Genomic DNA, 24436 nt, shown 5'->3' on the forward strand with positions numbered 1-24436 from the left:
TGTCTTTTTTCTCTCAGCTAATCAATATCCTAACCATCTTTCAATACCCAGTTGGAATTCTTCCTGATTTACTCTCAGCTTCTTCTGAAATTCAGAGCTATTACTTCTTGTGTTCACCAAGTTGGCAATTAATCATGGTTAATTCATTTTCTATTTAGGATTTTCATATACAGTTTCTGGTAAATCAAAGACCTCCATTCATGTTTATTAAGTTGTAGATCAGTACAACTAATAAAAATGTTTTAAGCTGCAAAGAGTTACAGATTAGATCTATATAAATACCTTTGGGGTAAGGATATTTCAAAGTGTTAGATCTTTTATCAGTTATATTTAAATAAAGGACAGCAGACTCTGGAGATCAGGAGAGTCAGAGGCAAGCGGAATAGGTAGAAATAGACTAGCATATTTGGTTTTCAGTAGAGCTATATTTGTCTTAATTACGGTTTCTACTGCTGTGAAGAGACACAAGACCATGGCAATTCTTATTTAAAAAAAAAACATTTAAATGGGGCTGGCTTACAGTTCAGAGGTTTAGTCCATTATTTACATGGTGGGAAGCATGGTGGCATGCCAGCAGATATGATGCTGGAGAAGGAGCTGAGAGTTCTACATCTGCATCTGCAGAGAGCAGGAAGAGAGAGAGACACTGGGCCTTGCTCAAGCATCTGAGACCTCAAAGCCCACCCCCAGTGACACACTTTCTTCAACAAAGCTACACTGACTCCAACAAGGCCACACTGACTCCAACAAGGCTACACCTACTCCAAAAGGCCACACGTCCTAATAATGCCCTCCCTTTGAGCCTATGGAGGCCATTTTCATTCAAACCACCACAATATTATAATAGATGACTCTACAAATACTGACTCCTACCCATCATGCTTCTGATAAGGATTTGGCCTCTCAGAGAAAGTGCTGTTTATGCCAAATATTTGTCCTTTTTGACTGTGGTTTCTTGGAAGCCTGATGTTTTCTGAAGAGAAAATGGGAGAGGAGATGTGGGGGGAACTAGGAGGAATGGAGGGAGGGATAACTGTGGTTAGCATGTACTGTATGAGAGAAGAATCTATTTTCAATAAAAAAAAGTAAACTAAAAAAAAAAAAGAGAAAAGTGTGAGGAGGCACTTTTGCATTCTCAAGATGAAAGAAAATTTAGAGCAAATACATGGGTATTTATATGAAATTTCAATGCTCCAAATTTGAAGAGCCTTATATGGATGGCTAAGGTAGTGGGTGATTTAAGCTTATGCAATGTTTACTTTCCCATATGTATAAAGGCTGACAGGGTGAGGAAGAACTTTTACATAGCCTGTCAAAACTATTTACAGGAGCTTGTAAAAGTTTACTTAATACCTTGGGGGGTTGTTGTCTGAGAATGACTCTTCAAGTTTATCTGCTGCCTTTCTAGGGTCAAGTTTATAGGAGGGTGTTCCGTCTGTGAATACTCCACTCTTGAAATAAAACCAAAGTCATGCAGAATTATGTGTTTAGTGTGGGAAGGAATGTGAGGCTTCCATTCTTAGCACTTTTCCCAGGACCCTTGTCATTAAAGCTTAAAAATCAACCCAGTAAAACTTTTTATCTCCATGTAGATACCAACATATCAAGAACATTATTGTCTTTTCTAACTTAGCTCTACTTTCCACATTGGATGTTTATTAAAAACATTATCCATGTTAAAGCACAAGCATACATTTAACAATCCTACTCTGTAAAAGAGAAAAGTAAAATTCTGTGATAGTAGAAATGAAGTACAAATAAATAATCTTCATTTGGACTAACCGTGTACAGTAAAAAGATTAACTAGCAAGATCAAAGCCACTCAAAACACTAGACTCACTTATGCAACAACAACCAAGGGATTGGGGACTGAAGAAGTCATGTGCTTTAAATTCATGAAAGTTATATTCTAGAGGACAAAGAGTGAAGTAAGAAACCCCTACATTATTACCATTACCACTGTAACCACTATTGTAGGTACATTGAGTTTACCCTAAAGAAAACTATTTTTAAAAAATGTTCTGATCAGTGAGTGAGAGAGAGAGGGAGAGAGAGAGGGAGAGAGAGACAGAGACAGAGAAACAGAGAGACAGACACAGAGAAACAGAGAGACAGACACAGAGAAATAGAGACAGACAGAGTTGTTTCAAGAAAAGAATGGAGTGATAGAAAAGAAAGTTAATAGTGTTGGGGGGAAATGAAGGGCATAATAGGGGAAGGATTTATAGTAGCGTCCTTGTGACTTTAGACATGGCCAATGTTGAGAACAAAATGTAGGAAGAAGTCACCAAGATTTATTGTGCACTGAGTCCTGGGCTAGTGTGCTGGTTAATATTCATTGTCAACTTGACTAGACTGAAAATCACTTAGAAGGCACATCTCTGCACTTCTGTAAAGATATTTCTAAAGGGACTGACTGAAAAGAATCCACAGTCCAACACAAATGTCCTCATCCAAAGCCTGGGAACCCATTACAAAGGAGAAAGCTTGATGAGCACCAACGTTCTTTTCTCTGTTTCCTTTTTGTGTCCAAACACTGCCAACATCCTTACACTCCCCTACCCTTTGCAGAATAATGGACGACGTCCCCTGAAATCATGAGCCAAAAAGGAATCTTTCCTCCCTTACATTGTTTCTTTTCAAGTAGGTAGTCACAGCATAGAAAAAAATAGCTAATAGAGAAAATTGGTACCAAAAAATGGAGTTGTTACTGTGAGAACTTTGTACACATGGCTCTCAGCCCTTCTGAAATGGCTTGCAGGAGAAATGCTGAAGACTCTGGATCTGTGGCTATAGATGTTCTAGAACTTTGTAATAGGAACTGCGTGGGCCATAGTGATGGGAGTTTGGATGACTAGAATGCTGATAGAAAGGACAGCAGTAAAAACTGTATTCATGAAGTTTTAGAGGGGAACAAGGATTATATGAGGAACTGGGCTAGAGGTCTAGAGGTCATTCATGTAATATTCTAGCAAAGTATCTGTATGTATTTTTCCCATGCCCTGAAAACTTGAGTGAAGTTGAATACAACGGATATGGACTAAGTTGTTTGGTGGAGAAAATTTCAATACATCTAAGCTATGACCTGGCTGATAAGTTGCTGCATTTACCAAGATTTATGCCGAGAGGGAGAGCAGAAAGCAGAGCAGAAAGATAGGAAAAGTGTGCAGTTTGGCAAGGAAAGGAGTACGAGCCCAGTTAAAACAGAAGATAGGATGGATTTGGGCAAAGTGGCTACAATTGTTAGAGATTATAGCACCATTAAAACAAACATTCATTTTGCACTGGGACAACATGATAGCAGCCGCCTGGAGGGCAAAGTATCACATCACATCTTAAGGATCCAGGGCATAACACTGCAAATCCCTTTGAAAGGAGAGTGTCCAAAAGGATAGAACTTTCAGTGTACCCTTCTGGAAAGTAACTTCCTGTGGGAGGGTTTCTCAAGGTTCAGTCATGAATATAAGAGAGGCCTGTGTGATACTGTGTTCCCCAAAATATTGTGTACCCTAATAAACTAATCTGGGGTCAGGGAACAGAACAGCTACTAGATAAGGAGGCCAGAAAATGGTGGCACACATGGCTTTAATCCTAGCATTCCAGAGGCAGGGATCCATCTGGATCTCTGTGAGTTCAAGGCCACACTGGAAACAGTCAGGCGTGGTAACAAGAGCCTTTAATCCCAGGAAGTGATGGCAGGAAGCAGAAAGGTCTAAAAGGTATGAAAACCAGGAACTAGCCTGGTTAAGCTTTTAGGCTTTTGAGCAGCAGTTTGGCTGAGATTCATTTAAATGAGGACTCAAAGGCTTCCAGTCTGAGGAAACAAGATCAGCTGAGGAACTGGCAAGGTGAGGTGGCTGTGGCTGGTTCTGTCTCTCTGATCTTTCAGTGTTCACCCCATACCTGGCTCTGAGTTTGTTTTTATTATGACCTTTTAAATTCCTCTTACAGAGGCCATAGAAACTGGTCCAAGGAGGCTAGACTATGTATCTGGAAGCAGAATTTGGTTTTATCCATGTGATGCTGGCAGGGAGAATGAAAGAGTTACAGGGTCTTGGAAGGAGGGAATACCCACACTTAATATGGTACAGGCGATGACATCACAAGCCCCAGGTATCTGTGTTTGCTCTGTTGGGCTTTGGGTCTTATGTCAGTCTGGTTTTTCCTTGCTGTGTTCCTGTTCCTTTACTTTAGGATAGAAATGTGTGCTCTATGCCATTTTATATTCAAAACACATAACTTGCCTTTTTATTTTACAGGGTGTCATAGTTAAAAGGTTATTTGAATTTCGGAGGAAACTTTGAACTTAGCCTTCTAAATGACATTGAAACATTTCAGACTTAGGGGACTCTAGAAAATGAAATAAATGCACTTTACATTTTGATATAGCTATGAGTTTCTGAGGACCAGAGTAGAGTATTATGGTTTTAAAGTAATGTATTTGTATGTGTGGTTGACAAGAGATAGACTTATGATGGTTAATCTTGATTGCCAATGTCAATTAATTTTAGAATTGCCATCCAGGAGACATGCCTGTGGCATATTGGTAAAGGTGCTTTCAGAGATCTTTAAGGGAGGAGCAAAAACCATACCATTCTCTGGGCTGAGGGCCCTGAATGAGTAAGAGGAAAATGAGAAATGCTGACAAGCATCAGCATTCACTGTTTTCTGTTTCTTGATGGCATACACAGTGTGACTCATGCTCCTGCTGACACACCTTCCCTGCCATGATGGTTTATATTCCCTCAAACCATGATTGAAAACAAACCTTCCTTCCCTGAAATTGCTTCTGTTTAGGAGCATGTTCAGAGTAATGAAAGCTGAATATTCTGCTAAGATATTTGCAGATAATATCTCATGATATTGTTATAAATGCTACCTCATTTAGTTCTAAAAAGCAAACATTATTGACTTTCTCCTTTAGAAATAATAAAACTGAGAGGGAGAAAAATTAAGCTACTTGCCCTTAGTACTAGGTTAGTAACTGACAGAGCCAGGATTGAAGTCCAAGATGATCTGGTAGCAAGCCATCTTCTCAACTGCTTCTTGCCATTGTCTTTCCAAATGATGGGCCATACTCAAGGCCTGGCCAGTCCTGAGCAGCCTCTGGCTTCTGTTTCTTTTCAGGTGAAGTTTTCACATAACCTAGCAAGGCTGCTGCATATGTTCCTGCTATCCAGAGGCCTGTGTTAGTACCTTCAAACACCAGGCAAAACCATCTAGTTCCTAAGAGAGTTTCTATTAGTTTGAATATAGGTTTGGTCATGGGGAGTGGGAATACAGAGAGGGACATTTTCTAGACTTCCGAGGTTCTAGACTTCCAAATGCAGTTGGTCCCTAAGATGATGAGAAGTTGAGTAGCACTAGATTCACAGCAATGAGAATAACAAAATCTTGAACTATTGGGTCCAAAAGTTGCTACTGACTTTGAATATGTAGGAGGTAGAAAATAATGATATCTTTACATGCATGATTCAAGATGCATTGCACTGTGGGTAACTGAGCTCCAGGAAAACTAAAGGTGAAAAAGACTAACATCTAGTTAAAGTCATCAACAAAATGAATGCCCAACACCAAAAAATATAAAAGGCTTTTCAAAAATCAAAATACTATTGCAGTCAAGATTGTTGTAAAAATAACAAATTTGTTATCAAAAATAAATCCTGTTGGAATACAGCTCACAATGTCATTTTAAGGGTTTTAATTTCTTCTAAGTAAAAGTAATTTTTAAAAAATATTGAATGTTTGTTCTTCTCTGCAGAGGGAAAGATTATACTTGAGGTTGAATCATAACTGAGTGTAGAGCTGATTTGGGGGGCGAAGAGGGAATCAAGGCTTGGGCTGCTGGAGACCAATTGTGTAACTGTGAATTTAAATACTGTTAGACACAGCTGGCCAGCTGTTGAGGAGGTGGGCCTTGGGGCAAAGAAAGAATTAGGTTTGCTGGGTACTTAACACTAGGTCAGACACTGCTAATTTCTTCCTAGACATTATCTCATTTGATTTCCACAACAATCCTGTAGTACTTGAGACTACAATATCTGACAGCATCATCCCTAAGTCACAGATAAGCAAATCAATTAAAAGAAGGCGATCAGTTTGAACAACCTCACAAGGCTGGTCAGTGTTAGAGGCTGGAAATGAATATGGACTTTTAATCATACTGCCCAGGCCTCTTCACTGAGATCACTAGAACTCAGACCTCCTTGCATGGAGGTCATAGCTACTGTAAGAAAACAAATTACTTAGTATAAATGCTGACAACATGGGCAGACCACAGAGATGGAATGTCAATAACAACGAACAAGAAAATGAGTAACTTTCTTTTTTAAAAGACAAGTTTTTTTTTTCTGTTTGTTTGTATGTGTGTGTGTGTGTATTTGTGTGTTTGTATGTGCACATGGGCATGCATACACATGCATGTGTGTCTTTTAACTTATGTCCACATGCATGTGGAGATCACAAGGAGATTATTTAGTTGGTGTCTACTAATATTTAAACATTTACTTTCCTGTGCCTGTGTGTGTATGTTTGTGCATAGGTATGCATGTATTACAGTGTATGTGTGGAGATCAGAGAACAACTTTTGGGAATCACTTCTCTCTTTCTACCATTGAGTCTTCAGGATCAAACTCAGTCTTGGTGGTGAGTACCTAGACCCACTGAGTGACCTAGCTGAACGCTGTTGTTGTTGGTGTAATTGTTTTGAGACAAGTCTTCCCCTGGCCTGGAACTTGCCAAGTAGGCTGGGCTCCTGGCCAGAAGCTTCAGGGTCCTGCCTGCCTGCACTCTCCAGCTTCATTAGTGCAATGGTTGCCATGCTCTTTTTTCACATGTGTTCTGGAGATCTAACTTCTTTCCTCATTCAGTGCAAACCGTTTAGCAACTGAGTTATTTCCTCAGCTTCAAGCTGCATGTATTTCATATGTATTGAGATGCCAGTAGTAGGTCACTAGGTATCAATTGCAGGGAAAGGTACCACCCTCGTGTGTCTCTATTGTAACTGCTTCTAATTCCTTTGAGTTTCCAGAGCAACTTTCCAATTTAGTAGGGTTCTTCATCAGACTCTGACTAAAGGAATAAATGCATCAATAAATGACAATGGCTTAGGGAGAAAGAAAATTCATAGAGCAAAGTGACTTGAGATATGATATAAATGTGATGTAGAAATGCTGAAGGTCCATTTTAAATGATAAAAGACAGGTAGCAACCTGATATTTAAAGAAAACTATAGAATGAAGAAGATTTTCTTAGATAATTAATTCCACTACTGACTATGCAGCACTGCTTTAAACTTTCAAAAGAAGTGGACACCTTCCTGCAACTTCCTACACCTCCTTCCTCTAGTGCCCTGCTTAGAGCAGATGTCAGGAAGCCACACTCATGTCTTAGGTCTTGTACCTTCTTTCCACAAGTAGGAAACATCAGATGTGCTATGGATGAGATATGGAAAGTGTTTTGGGCTGAGTAGAAAGAAGGCTGGGACTGGTGGAGCACATAATCAAAGAACCCAGAGATGAGGCATCAGTCTAGCCAGGCCTCTGAGGCATCATCATGTGCACTGTGGCTGCTGAGACAGAAACAGAGTGGGTGCAGACAGAGCAAAATAGCAGCCGGCTGTGCAGAAGCTGGCATTACAAAGTGACTGGCAGATTCTGCAAGGGGAGGGAAAAGCACTCTGTCCCTGACATTGGAATGTTAGACCCATAGTGACACAGGAAGGCTTGTACATGACCCAAGCCTCAGACAATAAGGTCGGCAAGTGACAAAAGTCCTCATGAGCACTGCAGACAGACATTCATACCAGACAAACTTCCAGGGAGTCCCATTGAGCTTCGTGTGAGCAGAACACTATGGAACAAAGATGCCAGTTCTATACAAACTGAATTTGTAACATGAATGCTCAAGTCCCATTGAGCTTCATGCCAGCAGAACATATAGAAGTTACAAACTGAGTTACAAAATGAAGGTTTCATTATTCTTTCCACTTCAGATCTGTAATCTGAGCCTCATGAAGGAAAGCAACTCACATTCACCATGACATCCAGATACAGAATTTGAACCCAGACCATTCCATGCAATATCCTGGTCTGAGCCTCATTCTATAAGTGTCCTTTTTATATGCTCAGTAGTCTGAGGATGACCTACTTGGAGACAGTCCTATGGTAAAATGGTGACAAATTCATTGGCTATATACTCAGGAGGTGCCAAGAAAAACTGGAGTCTAGGCTACTCACAGCACTGAAAAACAGGGAACACAGGCCAAAAGAAGAGCTGCTCTTTGACCCTGCAATCACACAAGGTGAAGGCACATTGTCCACATTTTATATAAACACCCCCCCCCCCAAATGTCCAAGAACAAATCACCACATTATCATTAGCTATAGATTCCAGCCCCTTGGCGCTCTTGGGCTTGACTCACTGCCATGTTGCTTCAATCTATTTCTGCATGCTGGGGATCTATAGCAGAAAACATCAAGTTGTTCGGAGCAAATAAGTCCTCAAGTTCTTCAATGGACAGCTGACATTAAGGGTGCTTTAAAGCACAGTGATGTCACGTCATTTTCTCAAGGTTCAGGAGGCAGACAGTTTGCATCCCTGTGTCCTAACACACATGTTCAAGTACTTCTAGTTGGCAACTGTGTTCATTTAGTCATTTGTATGCCTTGAACCTGGAGTACATTCAGTCAATGGGCTAAATCTAATCTTAGCCAGATTATTTTATTATGCCAGAATTAAATAATAGAATCAGAGTGAAGTTTTTGTGTGTGTGTGTGTCCCTTATAGCCCAAGGGCAATGCCAAATAAGTAACTTTTGCCAGAGTTCTATTTATTTATAGCATTAAAACATTGACTCTATCCCCCTGAAGTTCAGAATAAGAAAAATAGCTGTGCTTTATTATAAACAATAGCAACATCTTCTCTTATCTAGAAATGCATGCTGTGCTTGGTGAAGTTCAAGAATTAGACCACGTGACCCTGGAAGGCAAAGCTGTGTCCTAGCTGCCTCAGTTTGCAGCAAAACCACAATCCACTCTGAAGATTTACACACATTGTCGTTTTCAAAACAATCCTTTGCTCTGGCATTTGAATGAGTAAAAGGCTTTTCTGAGGACAGTGTCAAGTCCTCCCATGATGGCCTCCATCTTGATCTGCTAAATCATCACCTTCCATCTGCAGCCTATTGGCACTGCAGTTTTTAAAACAGCCACTTTGTGGAAAATAAAATGTGAGTCAGATGGCAGCAAGTTTTCAGAGGCTTTTGGACATGTTGCTCCCTCCCAGCCATACCTGTGGCCTTTCCACAGGGTAGGCCTGTTTCATCAGCTGCTGTCATGGGAAGACACTAGTACTCAAAGACCTAAATGAAAAGTATATGGGATAGTTTCCGGGTAAACAGTCAGATGCCAAAAATGATGTCACACAAAACTACATGTGAAGCCTCCACTGAAATGGCTGCTGGTGTCTTTCTTAACTGAAACCTCTCTGAGTCCAGAGAAGCTGTTAAGGTACTGGTAACTTGGGAACAGAATCGAGTTCTCGAAAAGAGACTTGAGACAATTATCTGTAGGAATGGGAAAGGCAGCCTGGGAACAGCAGTGTGCTTTTTAATTACTGAGGGTACATATGATTTTCTTCTTTTTATGTTTTTTTCAAAAAGCATTTTTCATGTTTTCCTGTCAGTTTGCAATGACCCCGCCCCCCCGCCTCCCCACACACCTAGGTTGCTAAATTAAAAATAGAATCTCTGCCCTCATGTACTCTATTTAGTTGAAAGACTAGTTTCGACTACTCCAGGCAAGAGAATGAGCCAGCAACTTACTGCAGAAGGGTAACAAAAGGCTCCCTTCAGAGTCGGTTTCTAAGTCTCACTGCTGCTCTGTGACCAGATAAGCTGCTCAGTACACCTGGGTCTCCTGGCTGCCAGCAAGGTTGTCAGTGAGCACATCAGGAATCCAGCATTTACATCTTAATTAGTAGGTTAAAAACATTCCTTTGTCCTGTGTGATTCCAAGGGTTCAAAGAAATGGAGACGTAGTTATAACCAATGAACACAGTGAAGAATCAGCTGCATTTAACTGAACTGTGGCTCACACTAAGCATTCAGACCCATATTTTTTTCAAAAGCACAAATATTTAAATGACTGTGAATGTGCTTTCATAGGTTTTATTTCCCTGCACACCTAAGTACAATGAATAATTTTTGACTATTTAATGACTACAAAGGAGAATCTCAGAACCCTTGGAGAGGGTTGGCTGTATTCAAATTCCTTATGCTGATTTTGAATTGCATTTTGGTAAATCTAAGACACAGCAGGATATATCCTGGAAGAGACTCTCAAAGAGGCAACCTAATTTTTAGTGTTTTCTTTTTAAAATTCCAGTTCAATCTCCATCTTATTACTTACATGAAGTTTTCAAAATTGCTTCCTCACTGTGTTTGGAAGGCCTTCTGGCGAGCACAGACAACCACTCATACCCCACAGGTTCAAGGTTCTCAGACTGCAGCAGATAACCAGACACGGCTGACTGAGAGGGGAAGGCTGTGAGCAGCTGCCTCTCACATAGATAGCTGTTGCTTCCTTACTTCATCAGATTGCAAAGGAGCCATGCATTCTGGTGGCCACTCCAAGTACACTCAATGGGCCATATAAAACAGACAAGCAGACACTGTTATTTTCATTCTAGGTTCCAATTTATTTTCAGCAGAACAATGTGTGTTTATGCATCTGGAGTAGGAAAATTAATCCCAAATGATTGCAAACTGAAAATCACAGACATACACTCACCACCACACACTTAGATTTCACCCCATTGAGGACTAGTTTATAATCAGTACCATTTATACAAATTTAACATGTCAAAGTCATCAAAACCTTGCTGAAAATAGTTTAGAATTTAAGCTATTGAGAAAAACTTTCTGTCATCTTTTTTACACTCAGAAATGTAAACTTAGGAGATATTATTTGTTGTTCAAACCAGTATATATGGGATGAACATAAATACTCAGTTACTATGGAAAAAGCCAGTAGGCATACTCAATCAAAATTTTAGCCTGATAAGATTGAATTCTGATTGTATTTTTCTTAAAAAATAAAATTACCTTTGTTCTTAAGATAGAAACATTATTATTGGGCCATGAAACAACACAGCAAGTTAAGGCACTTGCCACCAAGCCTGATGACCTAAACTTGATCCACAAGACACACATGATAGACAGAACACACACACACACACACACACACACACACACACACACACACACACACATACACACACACACACACATACACACACACACACACACACATTTAATTTAGTGTATCATTTAAAGAACAGAAACATTAATTCATGAAAAATACAGAAAAATAATCAAATCTCCCTATTAATATGAGATAATTTTTAATTTTTTTAGTATTTTTCTTCAGTTATTTTTTCTAATTTTCCTTCAGTTTTCCAAATTAGAATTATTATATATGTACATTTATGTGCATTTTCATTCATTTATTTATTTATCTATTTATTTATTTTTTATTTTTTTTATTTTTTGTTTTTTGAGACAGGGTTTCTCTGTGTAGCTTTGCACCTTTCCTGGAACTTGCTTTAGAGACCAGGCTGGCCTCGAACTCACAGAGGTCCACCTGCCTCTGCCTCCCAAGTGCTGGGATTAAAGGCGTGTGCCACCACCACCCGGCGCATTTTTATTTTTACATCACAGCTTACACAGTTATCTGCATCTTTTTGGCTCCTCTAAACTTCCATTTCTGTTTTCTGCAAAATATTCCAATGTAAGGATGAAGGAGAATAGGACCCTTCAACTGCTACAGTATTTACTTGTTTGTAACTCTAAATTTTATTTTATTTTAATGCAATTTTACTGGCACATAGTCAATATGTTGTGATATTTCATAAAGCCATTCACATGTAATTGTATCATGTACTATGACTGTATTCCTCCCTTTCTCCTCTCCTCTGCCCACACCTTCCCTACTTCCATTTGTTTCAGTAGTCTCATTTCCATTCCCATTCATATATATACACAAAATCTAGAAAACATGTACTTGTTGTTTTTTCTGAGTTTGAAAACAAAATATCCCAATCAATAAATGGGCTGATGAAGTGGGCAGACTGTTCTCAAAGATGAAGTAGAAATGGCCAACAAACACACACAGAAATGATCAGCATCGTTAGTCATCAGGGAGATGTAGATTAAATCCACACTGATACCTCAGCTCACTCTAGTCAGAATGGCTTTTATTAAGAAAACAACAATAATTTCTGGCAGGGATATTGGTAAAAGGCCACTGTTGCGTGATGCTGGTGAGAATGTAATTAGTGTAGCCATTATTTCTGATTTTTGGTATTACAACATAACACCATTCTTTGAATATAAATCTTTTTTCCTTTGAGGCTATATTATGGGAAGTAAAATGCCCAAAGGGTACTTTATAGCTCTCGGTAAATACTGCCAAATTTATTTTCAAATTATTTCCCCACAGTATATGAAAATGCATTTTTGCTGTGCTTACCAAGATCCTCTTGCCTTTTTAAAAATCATTAATTTCCAAGGCTAAAATGCTTTTTAATTACTTTAAGTTTAAGTGTTTAGTCAAAAGCTGCTGAGATATAACATATTAGACTTCCCTAAGTTTTTCATATTTGGGGCCTTTTAAAAATTTAGTTATTGGACTCTGGGGGCTTCTTTTATTTAAGTAATTTATATATTAAAGATATTGTTGTTTATAATGCCATTGGAGTTCCTTTGTGTATTTCAAATTTAGTTTTGTGAGTTTCCTAGCTGCATTTCATGTTCAATCTTCCTGTTAATGCTTCAAAGGACCTTTTTTAAATTTTGACATAATGGAAATGAAGTGGAGAATCACAAGAAATGATGGTTAAATCCAAAGCGCAATTCTGCCTCTAAGGTCAAAGATTTATTATCACTATTTCTTAAGCACAATTAAAAGAAATGACTACAATCCTGGGTAATAACGATTATAGTCAACAAGAAAACACAACAGTGTTGAGGACAATGATCAGGTTCTAGGTAGATGCCCCATACATGTTCCCCTAACAGTGAGAAGTTTTAAACCCTTGCTTGGTCTGGCACAGTGAGGTGAGTCAATGCAAGAGCCCACATTGGAAGCAGAGATGTTAGTGTGGGTCCATACTCACTATGGAGTTATATATATATTTTTGTCAACATGACACAAATTGAGGTCATCTGGGAAGAGGAAACCTGATTTGAGAAAATGCTTCTCATAGATTGGCCTGTAGGCAAGTCTGTTGAACATATTCTTAATTAATAATTAATGTGGGAGGGTATGGTCCACTGTGGACAGTGCCATCCCTAGTCATATGATTCTGGGAGATATAAAAAAGCAGGTCAAGTAAGCCACGGAGACCAAGCCAATGGGCAGCACTCCTGCATGTTTTCTGCTTCTGTTCCTGCCTCCAGGTTCCCACCCTATTTAAGTCCCTGCCTTGGCTTCCTTCAGTGACCAACTATGACCAGGATGTGTAAGCTAAATAAGCTGTCTCTTTCCTAGGAAGGGAAGTTTTTGATCAATGTTTTGTCACAGCTTCAGAAAGCAATCTAGGACAGGAATTCAGGATGACTTCAGAGTGGGATCTAGTGATCAAGTGCATCAAGGCTAGTTAGGGCTCAAGCAAGGGTCAAGATTTTCAACCAAGAGAAGTAAACACTGTGTAGAATTCTAGGAAATAAAGTCAAAATCACTGACCTAAAACAAATCTTCAGATTAATAATAACTGAACTGTTCATAGGGCTCTGTAATGGTTCAAATGATTTTCACACTGATTCTCCCAAATTCGAGTGCTTGATTATTATCACCATATTGATGTGGTACCTCCCCAGGGTGCCTACAGTCATAACTTCCAGCATAGACTGTGCAGTATCAAAGTCAGACCCACTGACTGTAAGACTTCACTCATAGTACCAAGCTCACCACATTCTTCTCTGCTTGACTCTGATTCTGTTTCCCTAGATTTCCCACCATGTATCAGGTGTTATTTCATGCAGAGTTAACAAAGATGGCTTCTCCAGCAAGAGCTGAGTGGAATAAATAGCTTTTTCATGGAAATGTTTCTTTTTTAAGTCACTCAATATGACCTATTGAGTTTCTTCTGACTTGGAAACCTTAGAGGACTGCCCTTGGGGGATCTACAGGCAAGGGAGCTTTAGTGATGACTGGTAGAGCAGGGCCTCCTGTGGTTATCTGTTATGCAAACTACACAAAGCTCACTCTGCCATCTTTACAAAGTTCAGTAGTAGACTAGTGTCTACTTTAAGGACGGACAGGAAGGTAAAGAGGAAATGCTCTCAGCTATGTTCCACTGAAGCAATTGAGAAGACTAAGTTCTGGCCACAGGAAATACACAGGATACTTATAAGAGGCAAGTAAGTTTTGTATTTTGGGAGTCTGGAGGGTTCCAGGTCTCCCAGAAATATATCACGAGGATAACTGTACTGCCAGAGAAAACATTTCTGGTTATGCTGCTTAGATGGTCTTGGCCACAGGCGTCTAAAAATGTTAGATAGGTGAAACAACCAGTAATCTGTCTAAAAACTGGAATTTCAAAAATCTTTGCGGGACGGCATATGGGGTTGTATGTATTTGTAAGTACATACATACATATGCAGGAAATGTGCACGTGGTTGAAGTTGGTTGTCTTTCTTTATCACCCCCATCTTATTTTATTTTATTTTATTTTTTTTTTTTTTTTGTGACAGGGTCTGTCAATGAATGTGGAGCTTGATGATCTGGCAAGATTAGCTGGCCAAGAAGAACCAGAGCTTTCTGTCTCTACCTCCTTAGCTATGGGATTACAGGCATATATCTCCATTTTGTATATGGGGGCTATGGATCCAAACTCTGATCATCATCCTATATGGTAGTCTCTTTACCCAATGATCCATCTCCCACCCCAAATCCCATCAAGCTTAACATTCTAGAGTACAGTCATACAGAAGAAAAACTGCTGATATTTCTATATATTTTCTTAAAAATTTCTTAAAATAAAAGTATTATAAAATAGTCCTTAAGATTTTGACTTCATGGGGGGCTGGAGAGATGGCTTAGCAGATGAGACCATTGACTGCTCTTCCAGAGGACCTGGGTTCAATTCCCATTATCTACATGGAAGCTCACAACTGTTTGTAACTCCAACATCTGATACCCTCACACAAACATAACTGCAGGCAAGACACCAATGCACATAAAATAAAAATAAATAAATAATTTAAAAAATAATTTTTTTTAAACAAAAGTCAAAATCCTATTTGACTTAAAATCTGGCTCACCACTTAACATACCAACTGAAGCTACGTGACTTAAAACCAGGGACTTAGCTTCTATAAGCTTTGGGTTCCTCGTGTGGAAAATGGGATGGGATCATAGTACTGGCCTCTTGGCAATGCTGTGGAGATGAGATGACAACAATCTTGAAAAGGTGTCCAGTAAGTACTCTATAAATACAAGACTCTCGTAGGCTGCTCTTAACATGTGCCTTCTTTCAAATGAGTTTATCCATGTTCCATCCTTATTATGTCTTCTTGTCCTTGCCTATTGACTGATAGGATGACTAAGCAACAGCAGAAAAACAATTAAATTCAAATATAAGATTTATTTTTTATAAGAGAACACGAGAGTAGACCCATATAATCCAGGAAAGCTTCAGTGATATTTCATATCTGCTCACCCGAAACATCAAAAATTTTGTCCCTCGTTATTTAGTACCACTATAGCATTAATATAAAAAGAGGTTTTAAAAATCTAAACATTTTTGCATTCTCTGTCCAGTTCTCATCACGGTTACATATCCTGCTTTAATTCCAGCTAAATCTTCAGCAGTCTTCTTCCACTAGGATTATTTACAGATATATAATAGAATTTATGCTTCAAAATCTCTTACATTTTCAATTCTTTCTCTTTTCTTAACTTACCTTGGAAAGTTTCTAATTTCTATGATGCAATTTATAAAGTCTCTCCTTGATATTCTACTTTTGAAAATAAACCATTATTCATTCTTTCTACTAAATTTTTTTTGAAAATCTAAATTAATATGTTTTATTTCTAATAATTTAAATTGGTTCTCTTTTGTATATGTACAATCTTATTTCACTATATACTGCTATTATACAAACACTTATTATTTACATTTTGAATTTTTGTCTATTTATAGGGTTGGGAATTAAGCTCAGACCCTATGCATTGTAAGTTATACACTAAATCACTGAACTATACCTTCAGCTCTCTATTCTTATATATTTTACTTATTTATTTATTATTTATTTGTGGGTGGTGGTGTGTGTGTGTGTGTGTGTGATGTATGTTTGTGTGGTGTATGCATGTGAGTATGCATGTGCATTCAAAGCTCAGAACAGAACATCAGATGACTCCATCTATTCCTCTTCTTTTATTGCCTTGAGTCAGGATCTCTCACTGAATCAGAAGATTGCCTTTTTAACTAAGCTGGTGGCTAACAAATTTTTGTGATTTTGTGTGTATGAGGACTTAAGACTCTTACATTTCTTTCCACCTTGGTCATAACATCCTGTGGTAATTAGACCAGCATGGTATGCAAAGATAGACAGAAACATATATACAAGGGAATGGAAGACTAGGGTAGAACACAGAGAGAGGGTGGAGGTTGGGGAATAGGAGTTGGGGGGATTCAGACTTCATAAGATGCCATTTATTATATTTCTCAATTTGAAATTCAATTTACTTAGAGGTAAAGATTGAAAGTCTTTTGAAAAAAAAATCCTAAAGTCATAATAAATGACTGCTCTTCAAACTCAAATGCAACAACTGTCACCAGTTAGTCTTCATTGTCCTTTGTTTAGCAAAAGAACCTAAGACTTAGTACCACTGCCAGTAACTATGAGTGAGTTGTGTTAATGAAGAACAGATGGGTGAATACTGAGTAATGAGTAAGGCCCACAAATGGACCAGGTGAAATTGCCATGGCTGCTACAGCTCTTTAATTTCCCCCAAACCCCATGTTTTCACATTGAATGTTGCTGAATTAGAACAGTTTTATGATATATTCATTGAAATGAGGCTTGTATTTTTAAAACCAACTCTAATGTCAAAGGTTCATCTTTCAATTCACTAGTTGGAATTAAAGAAAACTAATCTTTAATATAATCACAAAAAGGCTGTAAAAAAAGGCATAAAAACAAAGTGACATAAATAATCTGGAAATTTCTAATTCGCTAGGAACCACAGACATCAGTCTCCTTAGAGAAATGGTCAGCCAGTGTTACTCAATCAAGTCGGCAAAAATCTGTGTGTGGTCAAAGCCAGAAGAAAGTGAAATTATAGGATTTGGACTCCTTGGAGAAAAATAACCTTGTTCTAGTTCCCTAGAGTCTGTCTCTATGTGGACTTTGACTCTTCTAGGTGAAGTGAGTTTTCTAATAAGGCAGCACAAGCAGCTTTATGAGCTTCAATCCACCCTGCTAACTGGCCTTGATTGGTGGAGGAGAAACTAAAAGTAGACTTTGTGAGAGGTTGTTTTATTTTATTTTATTTTATTTTCAATCAAGATTGAGGTATCTCTGGGAGAGGTTTTTCTCTTGAAGCTAAGAAAACATTTGGAGAGACTTCCCAAACAGACAATTCTAGATGAAAGGCTGCAATACAGACTTAAGACTCAGTTATAAATTTAGTCCTCTCATGCCCTAGCAGGATTGGAGGTGAGTGATGAGAACCCTGGGACATTTCATAAACAGGACCAGGTGCTCCTCATGTAGTATATTTCCAGATGGTGGCCTACCTCACTCTACTAGTAGCAAGCTAACTCTGTTCTAGTCAATAAACCTGCCAGGTCCCTCGGGGGAAATGTTCAAGTCTTTGAAAGCAATTGTCATTCAGTAAGTCCCCTCAATGTCATGACCTCATCATTTAATCATTATTTTGGGTGAGAAGCTAGAAACAGGCCTGAAATAAAATTAGTCAAAATTACCAACTGTAGTTTAGAACACACAACTGGTTAAACAGAGGAATCAATTACAAAATAAATCTTAATGAAAAGTAGTGCTTATGAAATAAAAAAAGTCAAGGGTCCTATTCTTTCCTATATTCTGTGTCAATGTACATTTTGGGCCCCTAACTTTATGATATTTTACTAAAGACTTGTATGATAAAAACAAATTTAAATTTGTTAAGGTGACTGATTCTTTGCCCTATTGATACCAGCCTATGACTATAAAAGCTCAACCTGGGTAGTTATTAAGTAAGAACCAGAGAAACAAATACTTAAGAAGGTAAAAGATTTTGAAGGTCATGTAGTCTAACTCCTTTCCCAGCTTTCAAATCCTTTGTGTGATTCTGGGATCAAATGGTCATATGTGTTCCATTTTTAAAGGCCAACAAATCCTTTCTTTCAAAGCAAAATGTCCCAAATGAAAGATGAGTATTTCAGGGCCTACCTGTCATAGCACCTCAGTCTCACCTCTACCCTTATTGATTTAATCAGACTGCTCCCTTCCCACTGAGGGTTAGTCTTGTTAATCAACTAGGCAGGATTTAGAATTATCATGGAAACCAACATCTAGGCATCTCTATAAGGGACTTTTAAAGAATACATTAAATGAGACAGGAGATTTGTCTTAAGGGTGGGCAGCACCATCCCATGGGCTGTAGTCATGGACTGGTTAAAGAGGAGAAAGGGAGTTGAACAGTAGTCGTCATGTGTCTGCATCCTGATGTCATAGGCAATGTGGCCAACTGCCTCATGTTCTAGCCACCACACCTTCCCTGCTCGGAAGGACAATATTCACTAAAACCATGAGCGAATATAAACTCTTCTTTTTTCAAATTTTTTTTTAGTATTTGATCACAGCAACAAGTCAAGCAACTGATACTTGCCATTGAGTGTATTCTCTGTTTTTCAGAAGCAACTGCTTAGGGAAACGTTTCTTCAAGGTCAGCACACAGAAGCTGATGCAACTGTGGTCCAAGGGGAACAGGCTGCATCCTCAGCTGGCAGCAGAACTTGGCACCATCATTTACATAGTACCAATTTTGCAGGCATAAAATATACAAGATTGAGGGGGTTATGGGGCATTGCTGAGGGAGATCATAGTGTCTTGCATTATGTTTCCAGAGAACCATTGTGGCCAGACAATGTGTGGTAGGTTTGCATCTCTGTTAGGAGTACCTGAGAGGAGGCCACCACAGGAAACTGTGAAGCAGAAGCTGCAATGGAGACCTCCCAGGACACTGGGGATGGTAGGACCATGGGACGCCTGCTGAGGAAAGCTGAATGTAAGGAGAGAAGCCTACGAAAGGCAGGGGCTCTGTGTGCTGCAGGCAGCAGAGCTGGGAAAAGGGAGCACCCAACCCCTTTGAGACCAGATCATTTTATCACAAGCTCCAGACACTGGACACAGCTGCAGGATCTGGCATTTGCCCTGCTGGGTTTCAGTCTTTCGTGCATTACCTTTGGAATGGGAATGTTTATTCTGTGATGTTGCAGATTGGAAATGTATATTTCCCTTTTTATTTTATAGACGCTTAAAGTTAAGACATTGCCTTGAGTCTCAAAAGAGACAGACTTTTTAAACAAGATTGGAATTGTTAAAGACTGTGGGGACTTTTGAAATCAACTTGAATACTTTCTGTATTATGAGATGGTCAGAACTCTGAGCCCCAGATTCAAATATTGGGCTGTCTATGAGACACTGAGACATTTCCACTTGGATATCTCACAGTCTCTCAAACTCTTCATAATCAATCCAAATTCATTTGACCCTTTAAGATTTGTGTTTATTATTTTATTAATTCAAATTTACAGCATCTCTGTATTGCTGCTTTATGTAGGTCTATTCATAACCTAAGACAGGACTCTTAAATTTCATGTAGACCAGGAACAACTATAATTTGTTCACCACTGTGCTTGGTGCTTAGCAAAATGATTAGCACTTAGTATAATCGAAAAATGAATGACATGTTTTTATCATGTTAATAATAGGTAGAGAGACATGTCATTGAGGCTGAAAACAGGAAAATTTTGAGATGAAAATAGAATGCTACTACTAACTACTCTGGGTCAACTCTTCCAGAAAAATTGGGATCTATAAACTAGGCCACCAAATGAATGAGGTTGTCTTTTGGCCATGCTCTACTGTCTTTTCCTGGCATTATAGCACTAGAAAGCATGGGAACTCTATTTCCTAGATCCTATACCAGTGGGATTTAGAATGTGACAACATGACTCAGTTATGTGAGATTTCAAAGGCAAAAGAGGATAGAAAAAATGTTGACTCCTTTGAGGCGATAAATAGTCACATGCACTTGCAGGCTTCAGGTGTGAGTTTCTGCCAACGTTATTTAAGTGTCATCCTGCACACCACTTACCAAAGTACTGTGATACAGCTGCATCCTAGATGGTCATTTCCTGTGCTTCCTGGTTCTTTGAACATGAGTAGTCACATGGCTGATCTGCTCTCTGAGGCTTTCCAGCCTTTTTACAAAGATTTGTAAGGTAATTGCCCCTAGCTACTTCAATAGTCAGAACTCTCAAATCTCTGTCTTATTTCAATAAAGTTGACCTTTGTCTTACACAAAACCCAACATAGGCTGGGCTTTAAGGACTTTCTATTACCTGGTCATTCATATGACCAGCCAACACTCCTCCATTCCTTTATCTTATGGATTAACATACAACAGAAATAATGAGAGAAAAATAAGTTTAGTAACCATTAACTATTTATTTCATGGGCTTTGAACTAAACCCCTAAACTAAACTAAACCCCTCTATGCTTGAAATAGGTAGGATAGTTTATGTTCTCCTTACTGACTCACTGTTAGATAATAATTCTATAACCCAAGCATGTTAATTGTAAAATAATCATACATCATCTATGTTCACACTTAAATGTATAAATATTGGTTTCACTGCATATGAATGCCAATATTACACTTTATATAAATTTGACATATGTGCTAGTATTTGACTTATATACCTACTGATCAGTATTATTTGAATTAAAAATAGTAAAGTCTAAAGTAATATAATCTTTAACAACAAGAACAAAACAAAATCTTGTTGGTATAGGACCCATTTGTGAACAAATTCATTTTTGTTTTAAATTACAGTGATCTATATTTTTCAGTGGGTGATAATGCTTTTGAGATTTCAAAAGTATATCATTCATTGGAGCTATAAAAGATGGGGTCCACATCATTATTTTTGTATTTAACACACTTGATGACCCATAAAGTCATACTAAAGTGAACAAGAATGGATGTGAAACAGGACATTGACTCTTGAATTCAGAAATCATTATCTTTTCCTATGAAGCTATAAGCTTCTGTTCAACTCTGATTTAAGAAACAAATGTATACACAAATACAGTCATGCCACACAGCATCTTAAAGCAAAGTGGAAAAGTTAAAAAACACAAACAGCAATGTGATTATAGAAGTGGATTTGCTATAGACACTTAGCGGGGCCTTCATCCTTCCCATCTGAAGGTGATTTTGGAAAAACACTTGCTTCCATGTTAATGACAGTGGTGAAGATGGGTTAATTTCTGTGGATGATGTATGGTCAAATCAGGTAGCAGAGCCATCCTACACCATAGAGATTCAATTCCTGCCTGAATTGGGACATTCATCACTGTGCTCTGTCAACAAATGAAGGTCATATTACTCCCTCCAATTTGTGTTAACAGGAGATGTGCATACAACAGCTATCTGAAAGATGGATATGAATGAGAGGATACACTTCAGGTGAGCCATTACCAAGCTGGAGTTGAATTCTTCTTTTCATCACAATTTAATTTGCATTAGAGAAAACAAAGAAAATGGAAGTCATAGAAACTCACCTTCATTGAATATTTGTTTGTGACTGGATTTTGTGCTCCCTAATTCTGCATGTATTTTCTTTCTGATTCATCAAAACAGCCCTTGAAGATGACAGTTATCCATATTACATAATAAGCTGACTTGGCTGTAACTTTCTGTCTCAAAAGCTGAGCAAAGCTTCTTGTCTCTCTCAAACTCAATATCCCCATCTGTGAAATGTGAATATGATTTCCCCTGCATCTAGGCATTCTTTACACATGTAATTCTTCTCAAATTTTTCTTTCCTGGATAGTTGAGCAAAATCAGACATATGTGGTATTAAGGGCCTAGTCTTTCTTTTGGCTCTCAGAATCCACAGTGAAGGGGCTTTAAAATAAGAGTCCATTTGAACAATCTCAGACACTTTGCATTGGCAGGCAGAAGCTGCATGTCATGCAGTACTATTAGAATTACATCTTTGCCACTAAAAATACTCATTTATCAAAGACCAAAGAGGAAAACTAAAGAAGTGACCAGTGATGATAATCAGAGTTCACCTTGCTGTTGATGATTGATGAAACACACTCTATCAGGGGTCACAGAATAGACCTCTGTAAAGGTCAAAACCATCCACTTTGTGTGCCAGGTACTGAGACAAGAGAAGAATTTAAACAGAAATAGCATGAGCTTTGGAAGTCACTCATTTATGACCAGGTTTGTCTCTGTTGATTCACTTTAGGAATTTTTTGTCCCTCAGTTCCTTCTTAGTGATAGAAAATGGAAAATAGCAATCCAAACTAACTCACATTCTAGAGAATCAAACAGCAACATTAAAGGCATTAAAAACCAGAGTAACAGTTTATTCTCTCTCTAAACTCCTGTCACTTTGTTGACCTAATGGACATGGTACATGTCATCTTGCAGGCCCAGTTCTGGAGGTGTAATGGTAAATATGACATACCTAGGCCCCACTCTCAAAAATCTGGTTAATTTAAGTGTTCAGGAAATCATTATGTGTGAAGAACAGCCTATGTATATTAATATTTTACAAATGAGAAGACTGAGACTGGATTGGTCAGAGGCTTTTCAAAACTTTTGAGACAGTAGAGGGCATAGCCAGACCCAGCCATTTGGGCTTTCACAATGGCAGTACTAGTCTAAGATTCTTTTGATACAGCCATACTGCTCAATTGAATATGATGAAACATACTAGGGTGTGAAAAGACTAAATCCATTATCATTGATTCTGTGATTGTATCGAGGAGAATGGCCTTGGACTCTTCCTTTCTTGGCTTTAATTTATGGACTAATTATGTGAGGTGGCAGAGTAGCTAAAAAGAAGCTAGAAAACACATTTATACTTCGTCCTGTGATTCACAGATATTTCTTTGGTTGGAAAATTGTGGTCCGTTTTAGGACACCTGATTATCTTAGGGGTCAGCTGACACCTGTCAACAGATGTCTGTGCTGAACATCTGCCAAGATCTATGGCTTCCACCCCTCCCTAAAGGAGAGATTCAGACAAAGCCAGCATCAGTAAGGTCTTTGACAATTTCTTCTAATATTAAGAGGAACTATCCCTTTCACTGTCTCCAGGGAAGAGACAAAATGGATGCTACTGTAGTTCCTGGAAGACACAATGAGGAGACCTAGTTTGTGAATAAGATTAATCAAGAGGGAAATGGGGATGAACTAGCATGGGGGACTACAGGGCATCCTGTACTGTAAGTCACCCTGTGCATGCTCAGGTCATGTCCTTGTGTACACCATGTTCTCTGTGGGATTCAGATTGTTCCTATAGATGATTTTGAGATTCCCTTATGTCTCTGACAATTGAGACTATTTTATCTTCAGATTTATTGGGGACGTCTCTGGCTAAATGTTCAGGAAGAAGCAGGGAAGTAATACACACAGAGCAAACAGAAATCTGTCCTATTAATTTCAGCTTGCTTCTTGAAATTCAGAAGAAAGAAGCTGGGTGGATTAACATTAGATGCAGATGCTCCCTGTTATTTTATTTTAATCCCAAGACTCACTATTGAAGGCTAGTGGATGTTAATATCAGCTTTCCCTCACTAAAACATAGCAATAATTAACATAAAGATAAGAGTGATAATTAACTTATACAGAAGAAAGGTTAACTTGGGCTCATAATCCCAGGTGGATCCTATGCTTTGGGCCTCTGGTGGGGTGCCAGAGGATGATAGAGTACTGAGTGAGAACACGAATCAAAAAAGAAAAAAGAGGCATGGGGCCCCTTGCTTCCCTCTCCCCATGACTGTGCTGGTACTGTGTTCCCCAAAATATTGTGCACCCTAATAAACTTATCTGGGGTCAGAGACAGAACAGCCACTAGATACAAAGGCTAGAAAATGGTAGTACTCACACCTTTAATCCTAGCATTCCAGAGACAGAAATCCCTTCATCTCTATGAGTTCAAGGCCACATTGGAAACAGCCAGGCATGGTGACACACGCCTTTAATCCCAAGAAGTGAACCTTTAATCCCAGGGAGTGATGGCAAAAACAGAAAGATATATAAGGCACGAGGACCAGGAACTAGAAGCATTTTGGCTAGTTAAGCTTTTAGGTTTTGAGCAGCACAGTTCAGCTGAG

The 24436-nt window shown here is 38.6% G+C and overlaps 1 protein-coding gene and 1 long non-coding RNA gene across 6 annotated transcripts in view; one reads left to right on the forward strand and one right to left on the reverse strand.

Annotated features, from left to right (window-relative positions):
* The window catches only part of Cpq (carboxypeptidase Q), a 429601-nt gene that overhangs the window by 111427 nt on the left and 293738 nt on the right, over positions 1–24436 (reverse strand). The gene's annotated exons all lie outside the window — the stretch shown is intronic.
* Positions 1–24436, forward strand: part of LOC121824268 (uncharacterized) — a 56348-nt gene that overhangs the window by 28181 nt on the left and 3731 nt on the right. Inside the window, exon 2 of the long non-coding RNA XR_013046396.1 lies at positions 21710–21767. This is a non-coding gene — a long non-coding RNA (uncharacterized LOC121824268). The remainder of the gene's footprint in view (positions 1–21709; positions 21768–24436) is intronic.

The sequence above is a fragment of the Peromyscus maniculatus genome, chromosome 20 (genome assembly GCF_049852395.1).
Source record: "Peromyscus maniculatus bairdii isolate BWxNUB_F1_BW_parent chromosome 20, HU_Pman_BW_mat_3.1, whole genome shotgun sequence".
Lineage (NCBI taxonomy): Eukaryota > Metazoa > Chordata > Mammalia > Rodentia > Cricetidae > Peromyscus > Peromyscus maniculatus.